This window comes from Podarcis raffonei, chromosome 13 (assembly GCF_027172205.1).
Source record: "Podarcis raffonei isolate rPodRaf1 chromosome 13, rPodRaf1.pri, whole genome shotgun sequence".
NCBI lineage: Eukaryota > Metazoa > Chordata > Lepidosauria > Squamata > Lacertidae > Podarcis > Podarcis raffonei.
Window position 1 is genome coordinate 41,847,225 of NC_070614.1, and position 16,300 is coordinate 41,863,524.

Below are 16,300 nucleotides of genomic sequence, written 5' to 3' on the forward strand. Positions count from 1 at the left end.
AAAGCCCATCTTGCAGTGGCCATGTTTCCCAGTTGTGAATTAATACCTTTCTGTTTTCCTGGCTCTATCTCTTGTGATTCAGATAAGCTAGCTGTGAATACTTCTGAGCCCCACTTGAATGTCCCACCATTATCTCCAGCTTACACTGGATGGCACATCCTCCTCATTCATCATTTGCATGGGGCATAGCCACCAACGCCCCATCAAATGAAGCCACACTAGGTTCAATCCCTGCCTTCTTTCTGTAGTTTTGTAAGGCTTGTTAACACAGAAGCAAGGTCTAGATTTCCATTGGCCAGTCTTGTGGCATCCCTGTGACATCTTCCCTACCTCAGGGTTGCCCTGGACATTTCCTACTAGGAGTGTTTCAAACACACACACATAAAAACACCTTTGCATAGTTCCTAATGGTAGGATTGGGACCCAGCTGAAAAGATCTGGGGCAAGGATGTCAGGTGTACCTCTCTACATTAATGGGGATGAAATGTTCATACAGATCCACATTGGGCTTTGGAGCTGAACCACAGGGTCAAAGCATCAAGAGAGGAGGCCATGTCTATAATCCACATAGTACAGCTTTCAAAATCTGAACAGACATCTCTTTAAAAAGTTAGTGTTTTGTCTTCCAGGGAGACACCTTTCATCAAGTAGGGAGCAGGAGGACCTGATACTTCTGCTGGTGCTCAAATCTGGGTTGTTATTTTTTTAGTAACGTTAGCCAATACAACTTGAAATCTAAAATTCTGGTACTTGGAAGGTGTAGTATAGTTAATACATTTCAAGAAGTTGTTCTTTGGTCATGTAAAGAGCAAGGCCTTGTGGTAAACCAGCAAGCCACAAGAATTATGGGAACTAGGTCCTGTTGCTTTAACCCGCAGACCAGCAGGCTCCAAGGGTGTGAAAGAGATATCGCAGGAAGGAACTCTCTGGCTGATTTAAGGGTTTGACACCTGGGGTTGAAGTTATGCACATTCACTCAGTGTTGTTATCTATCGTTTAATTGCCTGAGAATGTGCATCTGCATAAGCTCCACGGAAGGGAGGAAAAACCTTTGATCTAGGTTCTGGAGCCTTAATTGGCCCAGCTGTCACAGGTTAAAATTATTAGCCCACAAGCTGGTCATTGGAGAATTTGAATGTAACCTAGGATTGTGATTGGACCTGGGGTTCTGGTTCCACGTGCAATTTGTGAATAAATATCTTAGGAATGGCTGGGGAAAGCGCTCTGAAATCCACCCGGCTGCTAACGTTTGACCTGGCAGCTGTCTTTTGTCTCTTTGTGATGAAGATTTTCTAAGACTTCTGAATGTGGATCAACTGAAGGACTCTGAACTATCCTATCTTTGCCTTAGTGTGTAGAAGTGAGTATTTTGTCAGCTATACTAAGCAATGTTCTTATTTTTATCTGCATGTAATCCACAAGAGATGTTCCTGCTTCTGTAAGCATGTTAACTTTATGTTTTTTAAATAAATTTTAGAAAAGAAACTCTTTTCTGTCCTAATTTGCCTTTCTGAGGGAAAAGCTAAATCCAACGCCTGACTTTTTGGTTACGCTATACCTAAATAATTTCTGTCTGCAAGTTGTGGATGCAACCTGTAGAGTGGGGCAGCCGGTAACATAAGAGCATAGTACTCTTCCTCGGACTGTGGCTCTAGGCACCCCGGAAGACGAGGGAGTGGTGGCAGCCTACCTAATCCTGTTGCGTTTTGTATCTGTAAAAAAAGTAAAGGGGTCCCCGGCCAGCGCTCCAGAAACCTGACTCAGCTGGAGGGCAGGAGCAGGTGAGGGAGGGGTGAGTGGCTGGGACCTTTACTACAGAAGGCATTTGGAAACATTATTTTGGTCAGTGAGAAAAGCACAGAACTGGTAGTGCTGTGAGAAAAACAAATGGAGGTGGACCAGAAAGCCACAGACAGTTTCATGGATTTTTAATGTTCATATTTTACTGAAATAATTTCGGTTATAAAGAAATAGAGTGATACAGAGGAAAAAAGGGGGAAAGAACAAAGCAGTATATAAGAAATATATATTCCATGTCTGCTTATCTGAGTCACAAGGTGGAAGAGTGAGAAAAGAGGCCGGGTTTAAATAAGCAACCAGGGATACCACAAATAACTGCTTGATCCCACAGCAGCAAGAATCATGAGAAAAGGAATGAGATCTCACTTATATCATGCAACGTGAGGTTGAAGATGAGCGGTGGGACAAAGTGGAGGCCCAAAGTGATCAGAGTGGCCTTTTCACCCTCAAGAAAGAAGCAATCCTGGTGGCAATCCAATGGCAATTTGTGGGCAGGTAAAACAGACATTTGCTTAAGTAAAAGGACTTCTTCAACTCCGCCTTCTTGCAATCCTCTTCCCTTTGCCCAGACCTGCCCGGCAAGATTGGGGGACTACCTTGAGAGGTTTCTTGAGAGGGATGGAGTGCAGGAGGGGGAAAGTGTAGGGGGCTGCTGAGTGTTGGACAGGATGGTAGCGGAGGTTTGTTGCCTGAGCAGAAGTCTGCTTGTGCAACAATGGCATTCAAAATCTTAATTCAATTGGGTATCCATTCTCACATAAAAGGGAAATTCTCCTAATAAAGTTATAAGAGTGGTAGTTGAAATCTTTTTTAAAACATATGGTGATTGGAACAGGAGATGCGCTCGGCATGGGACCAGTTTCAAGTATGCCCTGAACAGTGCAGATATTTTTAAGATCCTGGTCTGAGACATGAATGAAAGTGTGTGATTCTCCGTATTTCAGGCCTCTTTTGCTTCTTAAATAGTTGCAGTAATCTTTGACTACAGTCTTTGGGTAATCGACATACTCGTGTTTGAAGGATTGGAAATCCCAGGAGGCTTCAGTACCCAGCATCATCCAGGAGAGCAAAACCAAGAGCAGCCATAAAGGACAGGGCCCCTTGGCAGCCATGGCTCGCCGTGGCTCTTGGTGGTTCTTCTGTGCAGAAAAAACAGGAAACGGTGTAAAGTTCAACAGGGCATTTTCATGCTTTCCCTTTTTCCATCAGATTTATTATATAACCCACTTCCCAGGAAATAGCAAGGGAAATCTGAAAAGTGCTATGACAGCCTTGCTCAAATTGTAATCCTAATTCCCTCATTAGGTAGTTATGAGGCTGTCTAATACTGCCGTCAGACACTGCCCCACCTACTTCAGTACTGTGGTACCTCAGAAGTCAAACAAAATCCGTTCTGGAACTCGGTTTGACCTCCAAAATGTTCAGAATCCAAGGCACAGCTTCTGATTGGTTGCAGGAAGCTCCTGCAGTCAATCAGAAGGTGTGAAGTTGCATCATAGAATCATAGAATCATAGAGTTGGAATAGACCACAAGGGCCATCGAGTCCAACCCCCTGCCAAGCAGGAAACATCAGACGTTTTGGTTCCAAAGAACGCTCGACAACTGAAACACTCCCAGGTTTACAGCATTCAGTTGGCAAAGTGTTTGACTCACAAGGCGTTCGGATCCAAGGTACGCCTTTATTGTCTAGCATTGAGTTGTGGCCCTTCCCCACTCCTATCTCTCTTCCTCCACCCCATTACAAACCATGAAACTATAGTTTAGTTAGACTTCCGGTTAGCGCCAGCGCTTAATGGCGGATTTCTCCCGGAGCTCCGGGAGAGATCTGCTTCGTAGGTTCGGGTCCTGCAGCTACGGCGGAGCGAGGACCCTCAAAAAATCACAGGCGCGTAGCCTGTGAACTGGAGACTCGGCGGGCACCTTTGCGCCCCCCCGACGTTGTGAAATAGCCTTTTTAAAGGCTACGGATCAGCGGAGGGTGTATGGAGCGGTGCTGAGAGTCGCTTTCACCCAGCCTGCGAAGCGAAGCCGCGTCGCCATTAGCGGAGAGCGCTGACTTCTTCCGGTGAATTTGGATCAAAAAGAGCAACTTTCCGTGAGTAGGATTGAGCTTTAAAACATAATTGGACGTTAAAATTAAAGAAATTGGGCACCGAGACGGATAAGCATCAAAAAGGAAGTCTGCTTTCCGTTCTGTAGCAAGACCAAAAGCGAAAGGCATTTAAGCTGTAACTTTCTGACAGGAGAGATTTGCGAACTAAGAAATCCACCACCAAGCAAAGAACTCCCTCCCCCGAAGGCAGGAGGGGGGGGAAGAAGACTTTAAAGTGATTCCCTGCTTGTTTTAAAAGAAATTGAACTGTTTACCGCTGCTTCTTTACCTGGGGGTCGGACTGCCGGAGAAAAGGAACCGGCTAAGGACTGTCGCTACAAGAAGGTTAAAAAGTAACTGTAATACTGACTTTGGTTACTCTCAACTTGAAACATCCTATTTTGTTGCACAGTAAGTTATCTGCAGGATACTATTGATTTGGATCTTTTACAAAGAAAAAAGAATAACTGAAAGGGACTAGGAGGGCTTTTGTTTTTTGGAAGGTGTGGGAACAAATTGAAGTTAAAGAACTGAATTTATGCCCTCTAGAGGACTTGTGAATAGTTTCAGCAACAAGTGGAGTTTAAAACCTGAGAACTTTTTTTTTGACAGCTTAAGAGTGTGGGAATGACCTTGAGTGAAAGACTTTGTTATGGCAGATGGTAAACAGAAAGAGGACTCACAAGAAACAACTTTGAGATCCGGTAGACAATACAAAGTCGATCTTTCTATGCAAAGAAGGGCCTCTGTATCAGGGGCCTCTGGAACTGCAGCTGTCACAAAGGCAAAAGTGAAAATAATGTCTTCAGAAGAAGCATTTGCAAAGGCATTGGGGAAAATAAATGACTCTTTGGAGGAACTAAAGAAGCAAGGCGCTGAAACAAACAAGAAAATAGAAGAAATCTCTGGGAAAATTGATTTAAATACCAAAAGTATAACTGACCTCGGGAACAAAGTGAACTCTAATGCAGAAGCAATTGGGAAATTACTGGAAGATTCATCCACAACACGAAAGATAGCTGAGGAAGCTAAGGAAATTGCAACTGCTGCTGAGGAAAAATTTCCACCGGTGCACAGGAAATTAGATGAGTATGAGCTGGCACTCTCTATGCAGGATATGCAACGCAAGGAGAAAAATCTAAGGATCAGACTTGTGCCGGAAAAGGAAGGAGATAACTTGGTGGATTACTTGACAAAAGAATTTTCTGACTTTTGGAAGCAGGAGCTGAATAAGGAAGAATTTAAGATAGAGAGTGCATTTAGACTGGGAATAAGGCAGAGGAAGAACAGACCCAGAGATTGCTTGATAACTTTAAGATCAAAGGAGGAGAGAGACAAAATACTGAACCTGCACTATCAAACAACCCTTCGAATTGAAGATTTCCACATTGAGATTTTTAAAGACATTCCTAAAAGTATTTTGGATGCAAGAGGCCCTTACAAGGACTTGGTGACACTGCTGAAAAGGAACTACATACTATTCAGGTGGGAGTTTCCCCAAGGCTTGTCTTTTAAATACAAGGGGAAGAAAAGAAGAATAAAGACAGTGAGTGATAAAGACAAGTTCTTGGGAGAACACGAAGAAGACCTACAGAAAGAGACGTTTCCAGGACAAGGACACCCTTCAAGTAAGGGACCATTAGATACGGACACGGAACCACCGACAAAAGACGAACAACAACTGGGAGCTGTAGGAGGAAGTAAATAACCCCATCATGGCCTTGCAACTTCTAACCTGGAATTGTAACGGTTTGAATAATCCCAGAAAAAGAAAAAATATATTTCATGCTTTAAAGAAAGACCAATTGGACTTGATTTGTTTACAAGAGACTCATGTGACAAGAGCACATAGAAAATTATTAATAAATAAGAGATTGGGACAAGAATTTATATCTTCAGACAGAGTAAAAAAGAGAGGAGTGGTGATCTATGCAAAGGAAAATTTGCAACCGAAACAAATCTTCAAAGATGACCAAGGAAGATATTTGGCAATTGAAATTCAATCTCAAGGAGAAAAATTTTTGATAGTGGGAATATATGCACCAAATGAAGGGAAAGCAGAATTCTTTAAGAAGTTGCATGAGATTTTGATGGACCATATGGATTATAATTTAATCATGATGGGTGACATGAATGGAGTAGTTTCAACAAATATGGACAAAGCACAAAGACAGGTAATCACAAAAGACGGAAGACTACCAAAAACTTTTTTTGAAATGACTGACAATATGGACTTGATTGACATCTGGAGAACAAAACACCCATTAGAAAGAGAGGGAACCTTCTTTTCTGAAGCCAAAATGACATGGACACGGATTGACCAAATTTGGGTGACTAGCAGTATGGCGTCGAACATAAAGAAAGTGGAAATCTGCCCAAAAACCTTCTCCGACCATAACGCAGTAAAGATGGTGATGAAGCAAACAACAACTGGCTCCTTCAGATGGAGAATGAATGACACCTTATTTAGAGACGAGGAGATTTGCAAGAAGGCCCAAAAAACTTTGAAAGATTATTTTGAAATCAACTTAAGGACTAAAGTAGAAAAAAGAATAGTATGGGACGCAAGTAAAGCCGTGATGAGAGGGTTTTTGATACAACAAAATTCATTAAAGAAAAGAAAGCAAAATGAGAGGAAAGAGAAAATCTTGGAAAAGATAAAAGAAGGGGAAAGGAAACTAAGATTGAAGCCAAAATCGCAAGAGATTTTAAGAGAAATTAAATTGCATCAAATACAATATATGGAACTGATGAATCAAGAAATAGAATGGAAAATTAAACAAATGAGACAAAAGACTTTTGAATCTGCAGATAAATGTGGCAAGTTATTGGCTTGGCAAATAAAGAAGAGACAAAAACTCAACACCGTAACAAACTTAGAAGTGGAAGGAAAGAACATATGTAACCCAGTGGAAATTAGGAATTGTTTTCAGAGCTACTTTAGACAACTGTATACACAAGGGCCGCAGAAAGAAATGGACATACAACAATTCCTCGAGAAAAATGGGCTGAAAAAGATTTCGCAGGAAAGCAAGACAATTTTGAACCAGGAGATATCAGCACAGGAAATAGAAGATGCCATTCAAAGCATGACGTTGGGCAAATCACCTGGACCTGATGGACTGACTTCCAAATACTACAAAGTTTTGAAGGAAGGGTTGATACAACCTTTGAAGGAAGTCTGCAACGAGATCATGGAGGGGAGGAAAGCACCCGATACGTGGAGGGAGGCCTACATTACACTTATACCAAAGACAGAGACTGAAAAGACCCAACTTAAGAACTACCGACCCATCTCGCTACTAAATGTGGATTACAAAATCTTTGCTGATATTTTAGCAAAGAGATTGAAAAGAGTTTTGATGGAGGAGATTCATGGGGACCAAGCGGGCTTTCTCCCGAAAAGGCATTTGTCGGACAACGTAAGGAACATAATAGACATTTTGGAGAAGCTGGAAGTGAATATAAATACCAAGGCTGTTTTGATATTTGTGGACGCTGAGAAAGCCTTTGACAATATATCTTGGAGTTTCATGTTGAAGAACCTCCGGGGGATGGGGGTAGGCCAAGGGTTTGAAAATGGTATAGGTGCAATATACTCTGAACAGAAAGCAAAATTAATTGTAAATAATGTGGTTACAGAAGGGTTCAAGATTGAAAAAGGGACACGTCAGGGATGTCCTATCTCCCCACTACTTTTTATATCAGTCCTGGAGGTTTTGCTTAATATGATCAGGAGGGACCAGCTGGTTAAAGGGATTCAGGTCGGAGCTAAACAATACAAATTGAGAGCATTTGCAGATGACCTAGTACTTACATTACAAGAGCCAGAAGCTAGTACGAAAAGAGTTTTGGAAATAATTCAAGAGTTTGGTCAAATGGCAGGATTTAAATTGAATAAGTTAAAGACTAAGGTTTTGGAGAAAAATTTAACACAGGTTGAAAAAGAAAGGTTTCAGAATGAGACGGGGTTGACTGTGGTTAAAAAAGTGAAATACTTGGGTATAAATATGACAGCTAAGAATGTGAATCTATTTAAAGACAATTATGAAAAAACTTGGACAGAAGTGAAAAAAGATTTGGAGATTTGGTCAAACTTGAAGCTTTCCTTGTTAGGCCGAATTGCAGTTATAAAAATGAATGTATTGCCAAGAATGTTGTTCTTGTTCCAAGCATTACAAATAATGGATAAAATGGACTGTTTCAAGAAGTGGCAGAAAGACATATCTAAATTTGTCTGGCAGGGCAAGAAGCCCAGAATTAAATTTAAGATATTAACGGATTCAAAGGAAAGAGGGGGGTTTGCCCTGCCAGACTTTAAACTGTACTATGAAGCGGCAGCTTTCTGCTGGCTAAAAGATTGGCTGCTTCTTGAAAACACAGACATTTTGGACTTGGAAGGTTTTAACAATATTTTTGGGTGGCATGCATATTTGTGGTATGACAAGGTTAAAGCACATAAAAGTTTTAAAAACCATATTGTTAGAAAAGCACTATTAAATGTCTGGGTCAGATATAAAGATTTGCTGGAAAACAAAACCCCAAGGTGGCTGTCGCCAATGGAAGCGAAGGCAGTTAAAAAGTTAAATATGGAGTCGAAGTGGCCAAGATATTGGGAAATTTTGGAAAAGGAAGGGGACAAACTGAGATTGCAGAGTTTTGAGAAATTAAAAGGGAAGGTGAGAGATTGGTTGCACTATCACCAAATAAATGAAGTGTTTAAATTGGACAGTAAAATTGGTTTCCAGGTGGAAAAATCAAAATTGGAGATTGAATTGTTAGAATCCAGTACTAAGAATTTGTCAAAAATGTACAATTTGCTGCTGAAATGGAATACACAAGATGAAACGGTTAAATCAACTATGATTAAATGGGCTCAGGACATTGGTCATAATATTTTGTTTGCTGACTGGGAAAAGTTGTGGACCACCGGGATGAAATTTACGGCATGTAATGCCTTAAGAGAAAATATTATGAAAATGATTTATAGGTGGTACATAACCCCAGTCAAGCTTGCAAAGATTTACCATTTGCCTGATAATAAATGTTGGAAATGTAAAGAAAAGGAAGGTACTTTTTTTCACCTTTGGTGGACGTGCCCGAAGATTAAGGCATTCTGGGAAATGATCTATAATGAACTTAAAAAGGTATTTAAATATACCTTCACTAAGAAACCAGAGGCTTTTCTCTTGGGCATTGTCGGCCAAGGGGTGTTAAAGACGGATTTAACTTTCTTTATGTATGCTACAACAGCAGCTAGAATACTTATCGCAAAGTACTGGAAGACACAGGATCTACCCACACTGGAAGAATGGCAGATGAAGGTGATGGACTACATGGGCTTGGCAGAAATGACGAGCAGAATCCGAAATCAGGGAAGAGAAGCAGCGGAAGAAGAATGGAAAAAGTTTAAGGACTATTTAAAGAAATACTACAAAACTAATGAAAGTTAGAATGATGTTGGACTGGAAAGTAAACGGTTACTATTAGCAATGGTTAAGACAAGGAGAATAAGGAAGATTAGCTTAAATTTAAAGTAAAATAAGGGAAGATTTGCTGAGCAATTGATTAGAATTTGGAATACAGAAAAGGGAGGCATGAGGAAGTCGAGGAAGAAAGGTTTAAGAAATTAGGATATGAAATGGTACTTGTTTTTTGTTTCGTTTTTGTTTTTGTGTGGTTATGTATTTGTTGTTTTTATGTTATGTTTGTGTGATTATAAAAACTGTTTAATAAAAAATATTTTTTTTTAAAAAAAAGAAACTATAGTTTAGTTAAAAGGCAGATTGAAGAAATGAATAAAACTAAGTTTCAGAGACTAATAAGCACCTCAAAAATCACAGAAAAAATAGCCTCTGCAAAGACAATGAATGACATCATTATTCTTCATGTCACAACAGCAGAAATAAACAGGAGTGAGTTCCCCAAATTAGCATAATGAGATTCAAGACATTACTTCCCAAAGCGCCCAACTCTTAACCTTAGTCAGAGTGTGGTGGTCTCCTGAGGTAGCTAATTCAGGTTGTCATGAAATAATAGCAATTTATTGATTTTATTGCCAATGTATTTTTATTGCCAGAAAGAAGGAACAGTGTTTGACTCCCAGGGCAGAATAAGTACAACCAACTGAAAAAAAGGTAGTCCCTACTCGCAGGCTGAAGATTGTAATGCTACAAAAGGACAAAGGGGTGAGTGAAGAAGAAAAAGACAGACCTCTGTGCCCATCCTTAAAGTCAAACAGACGATCTAAGAAATTCATAAAATTTATTCAAGTCAGACCCTGCTTTCTCTTTGAGACATCCCAATGATGACTTGGCATCTACTTTCTAGATTTCTAGATAAAAAATGTGTAAACACCTTTGAAATGGGCACCTTTCATGACTGTAAAATTATCCTAAATCTAGGAATGTAGCTTTTCCCAATGAAGCTTCATTTCCCTGTACATAGAGCTTTACTTCCTACTTTCTGCTGTTCATACCTTCTCAAAATGTACATTTGTATATAAGCATACTGGGCTTCCTTGTACAGGGGTGGTGGTACTTACATGACTTAATCTTCCTCCAAAAATTAAACAATTCCTGCACATAGCAATATTTAAATTCTGGAGAAAGCATTGTAACCTGAATTTCAGCATGGCTGTTACATACAGTCATCCCATCAGCCTTCTGTACTCTGAATTGATGCAGCCAGTCCACATCTCAGCCACCACATCTATTGTCAGAGAGCTTGTGCTCAAAGATGATTGGCTGCCAGTGAAATGCAGGAAGAGAATATGGCTGCCATGATTAATATTTAGGAGAAGGAGTCACACAGAGGTTAAATATTTATTCACAAAAATGAATATATGCATAGAGAAATAAAATTCCAGGGGGGGGGATAGAAGGAGAAAAGTGTTGTTAAACATGGAAAAGGTTTATTCTATCAAAGACGGGGGGAAATTGAAATCAAGCATGGAAGAAAAGAAATGACAGACAAAGTTTAGCTATTCAAAAGCTGGCTGATTTAAAACTCGCCTGCAGTGTGCCTTCTAGGCCACCTTTCCCACTCCTGAACAAAACAATGAACAAAGCTTCGTAGATGAGCATGTTGAGGTCTTTTTCTTACCTAGTGTAATAGAAATTGGTCTCCCAAAGGGTGGATCAAAATATCTTCTTTCGCTCTTATGCGCCTCTGAGCATCCTTCAGGAAGAGACACCTTATATAGAGAGAATTCTGCTATGGTGGATGATGTTACGTGGAAAATTGTTACTGGATGTCCTGGGACAAAGGCTGGAAGCCTATTTTTCCCCCAGTGGGAGATTGAAATGAAGCATCATTAGTAGAAAAACATGTAGGTCTAATTTAATTGATCTTGAATGTTCTGGTAGGACGCATTCTGTACCCAACAGGTGTATGGTACAGCTGATGTCTATATTCTCACATGAATATTTTTACTCACTCCAGACAGGCATATTACATCATGCAATGCATGGGAAAGTGTTCATCCACCCATATTGATCAGGGCTAATCCTGATTCTTTGCAGTGGATACAGTGCTTATAGCATGAATGTTCCCCCTTGTTATTAAAGACTCACTGGAAGACCCAAGAGGCAGATATCTTCTACGTAGGGGTGCGCATGGATGCTTTGTTGTCGCTTGAGGCTAAGGTGGCATCAGTGGCACAGAGGACCTTCCATCGACTTCAGCTGATGGCCTAGCTCTATGACTATCTGGACACAGACAGCCTAACTACTATTGTCTATGCTCTGGGAACCTCTAGGTTAGATTACTGTAAGGTGTTCTACTAGAGCTCTGAAGACAATTGAGGAACTTCAGTTAGTGCAGAACTCGGTGGCCAGGGCAAGATTCTTCGGTCATATTACAACAAGCCCAACTGCACTGATTTCCAGGCCCAACTCATGGGATGGGGGATTATTGATTGTTCATTTATTTTTGGTTCTTATTTTCAGTATCTGTTTTGTGTTTTTTATACTGTATTCCTATGAATTATTATTGTATTAAGATATTATTTCTAGGGGTAAAAGCTGTATCCACCACCCAAATCATAAGTTGTACTCCAAGGCTTTCCATTTAAAACAGTTGACGCACATGATTAACTCATCTTCAACTCTGTGGGCCAAAATGGAACTGGAACCCTCACAAATCTCTCCTAATGCTTTATCCTTCCTGAAAACTTCACGTACTTGCATTAGCAAAACAAGGTTGCAATGTACCTCGGGTTACAGACGCCTCAGGTTACAGGCTCCACTAACCCAGAAATAGTACCTCGGGTTAAGAACTTTGCTTCAGGATGAGAACAGAAATCGTGTGGTGGCGGTGCAGCGGCAGCGGAAAGCCCCATTAGCTAAAGTGGTCCCTCATGTTAAGAACAGTTTCAGGTTAAGAACGGACCTCTGGAACGAATTAAGTTCTTAACCCGAGGTACCACTGTATATCCTTTCGAATTCTCACGTGCAAATGTGGTGGTGGATGTTGTCTAGTCATGATCACATATCCGTGTGAATATTGACACTTGCCAGTCGGTACTTGATAAACGACAATGTGGTGAATGTCGTGCAACAACAGTCTACGGAGGACAGTATCCACACAATGCATTTTATAGAGCATGACCACTCCATTTGTGCACACCCTTCACAAGTGGGTAGAATATTGGCTATTATTATGCTTTTGACAACGGGACAAATTTCAAGTGCAGGCGGTGAAATAATTAACATCATCCACCTTACGGATGTTGGCTACTGTATTAACTACCCACCATGCCTCTGGCATTATGCTACATAAGACAAGAAGCTTAGACCTTTGTTGAGGGTCAGAGAGATGAGGCCAAGAGATAGGATATTTGTATAAACCGTGTAAGTTTCTCGCTGAAGCGAGATCTGAGCAAGGGACTGAATGAATGAATCTGAGCTCCACCTATGAGCCTAAACCATAGAGAGGGGAGACAGATATAGCAGATTTGATGTAGGATGACGAAAAGGAGGGTCTCTTGGTTCTATCCTCCTCTGGCCAGAGACAGAGAAAATGTACATTTACCTACATTTACAAGGGACAGATATGCAAATTCCTGTGCTTAGTATTTCATTTGCATTTTAGAAAAAAAAATGTATCTGTTGGAGATTTTGTGGGGGTGAATTAATGCCTTTGGGGGCGGGTGTTTTCTGAAGTTGCCATATTCAGGATTGGGTGCTCCCACCTCAGTGTCCATGGAAGTTAAATCTTTGGGGGCTGGTGATTGTGGGGGGGAAGGCATATTCACTCTAACGTGTAGGCATGCAAACTTTTATTAAATTTAAATTTTCCTTCAATCATCAATTTTTTCACATAGCCTTTTCAATAAACGGAACTTTGAAACATACAGTTTACTAATTTCCCCTTGCCTAGTAGCATTTAATGAGACTTAAATCGGAGTCATTTTTGAATGTTGCAATTCGGACACACAACAGCTCCCTCATCTAGTGGTTTAATGCTGTATTTTCACCCCTCTTTAAAAAAAAGTATTCCCCTTATAATAAGTCTGCTCACCTTTCCCGGTTGGCAGCTTTAACAAAGCTTCAACAATGGTCTAATCCAGGCATCCCCAAACTCGGCCCTCCAGAGGTTTTGGGACTACAACTCCCATCATCCCTAGCTAACAGGACTAGTGGTCTGGGATGATGGGAATTGTAGTCCCTGAAGACCTGGAGGGCTGAGTTTGTGGGTGCCTTGTCTAAGCTTTCCTTTCTGGCCATTAATAGAGCCAGGAAGAAAGCAATCACCTGCCTTCCCCTTCGACAAGGAAGCCTTGTCTCGCAGTGACGGGGTACACCTTCATGATGTCGGCAATGATAGCCTGTTGAATGACACTTCAGAGTGCACCAGGGACTGGTTGCAGGTGTGAGGGTGTTGGCAGCAAGCCCTTTGGGCTCGAGTGGCGGTTAGCCTTTGTTTGTATGGAGGGGAGGTTGTAGCCTCCGCCTGTCCCTCCTCAGTAGGGGTATCCTGTTAAAGGGATCCGGGGTTGTGAATTCTGTCCAAAGCTGGAATGTGGGCTAGGGCCATGTCACAACCCCTACGGGGACCCCTCGGGGTGTCCCTAATTGATGTCATAGGGCACCCCCTAATGGTGGTTTACCCTTTGATGGACTCCCAGCAGACAGGCAGGAGTCAAGATATAGCCTGGCTTAACCAAATGCCTAAGCCAAACCATTCACATCTTTAACCAATAAAGTTGTGGCTTATTGGAACCCATAAACCAAAACACTCATGTCCGTGTGTTTATTGGCAATTAGGTGGACAATAATGGGGGCCTTGGCACGCAACAACATGTTTTACATTCTACTTATGCTTCCCAAGCATGAAGCCTATTTTTCTAGAAAAAGAGGTGCCAGAACTCATCATGAACCCCTCTTCTACTTCATTCTGGCTCCCTCCGTACTGGCATTCCTTCATCTACAGAGTCAGACTCTTCCCAGGTGTTCTATCCAGCCACATCCCTGACATTATAATGGTGAGTGAGAAAAGCACAGAACTGGCAGTGCTGCGAGAAAGACAAATAGAAGTGGACCAGAAAGTCACAGACAGTTTCATGGATTTTTTATGTTCATATTTTATTGATATAATTTCAGTTTTAAAAGAAATAGAGTGATACAGAGAAAAAAAGGGGGAAAGAACAAAGCTGTATATCAGAAATGAATATACCATGTCTGCTTATCTGGAAGAGTTAGAAAAGAGGCTGGGTTTAAACAGGCAACCAGGGATACCACAAATAACTGCTTGATCCCACAGCAGCAAGAATCATGAGAAAAGGAATGAGATCATACTTTTATATGATGAAAAATGAGGTAGGAGATGAACAGTGGGACAAAGTGGAGGCCCAAAGTGATCAGAGTGGCCTTTTCACCCTCAAGAAGGAAGAAATCCTGGTGGCAATACAATGGTGACTTCTGAGCAGGTAAAATAGATATTTGCTTATGTAAAAGAACTTCTCCAACTCCTTCTTCTTGCAATCCTCTTGCCTTTGCCCAGAGGGGCACTTCTCAACATCCCTTATGAAACTCCAACATGTACAGATTTACAAAAAGAAATCTTAGGCGGGGAAAACCACAGCCTAAGATGTAAAAGCAAAATTCAAGACATTCCCACAGACTGGCACAGGGGCAAAATGGAATAGGAGAATGTAACAACTGGTTGCCTAGATCAATGAACGAGAGCACTCCACAATGCAACAGTTTATTGCAGGTTGAGTTCCAGAAGACACAGGATGGCTCCAGCAAAGGCTGTGTTCCTAATCTAGGACCAGCAACTGGTAGGGTCTAGAAACCCCGGGAAATATCATGATTTCACTTGAGCTGGGCCCACCATCTTGGCCAAGTCCCCTTTGAAACATTCATGTTAACTAGTTTTTACATAGCTTTTGTATGTTGTGGCTTATTTTCCTCAGTGTGTGAGTTTACAGGACTTTCTGACTTTGCTAAAATAACTATTTTCCCTGCATAAACATGACAGTGTGTTTTATTCTTGTTAGTTCAGAGGGAAGTCACAATGGTACAAATACAGTACAACCGTATAAGTAAGGAAAGTAGATAGAGAGATATAGACATATGTATACAGTATGTATTGTAAAGAATGACAAAAGGTGTAATTGATTATATTATGGCAAAATTATATATATATGGATAATACAGACATCCTAGACTTAAAATTGGGCAGGAAGGCATGTCTTTAGTATGGGAAGGTGTAAATTTATAAAAGTTTTATGAACCATTTTCTTAGGAAGAAACTGTATAGAGCTTGGGAGAAATGTAAAAATCTGCTGGAAAGGAAAAATACTTTATGCCAATCTCTTATAAAGGCTATTAAAGTTAAGAGAGTTAATATGGATCGACAGAGGGCAATTTACAGGGAATTGCTGTTCCTAAATAGTTTGGGAATGAGAATTTTAGATTTCAAGTTGTATTGGCTACTCTACTAAAACCCCCAAATTTCATCACCTACAGAAGTCCCAGGTCCTTCTCCCTACTTGTCAAGGATATGACTGAATTGAATGCCTGGGAAGACTCTGACTCTCTGACTCTGGAGATAAGGGACTGCAGCCACAGACAGAGCATAGAATCATAGAATCATAGAATCATAGAATCATAGAGTTGGAAGAGACCACAAGGGCCATTGAGTCCAACCCCCTGCCAAGCAGGAAACACCATCAGAGCACTCCTGACATATGGTTGTCAAGCCTCTGCTTAAAGACCTCCAAAGAAGGAGACTCCACCACACTCCTTGGCAGCAAATTCCACTGTCGAACAGCTCTTACTGTCAGGAAGTTCTTCCTAATGTTTAGGTGGAATCTTCTTTCTTGTAGTTTGGATCCATTGCTCCGTGTCCGCTTCTCTGGAGCAGCAGAAAACAACCTTTCTCCCTCCTCTATGTGACAT

General features: G+C 41.1%; 1 long non-coding RNA gene across 1 annotated transcript; it reads left to right on the plus strand.

Moving 5' to 3' along the window:
• The first annotated feature begins 1,218 nt into the window (after nucleotides 1–1,218).
• LOC128400595 (uncharacterized) lies at nucleotides 1,219–10,335 on the plus strand. Its single transcript, XR_008327346.1, has 2 exons — nucleotides 1,219–1,360; nucleotides 9,973–10,335. It is a non-coding gene; the product is annotated as an uncharacterized LOC128400595 (long non-coding RNA).
• The last annotated feature ends 5,965 nt before the right edge of the window (nucleotides 10,336–16,300 follow it).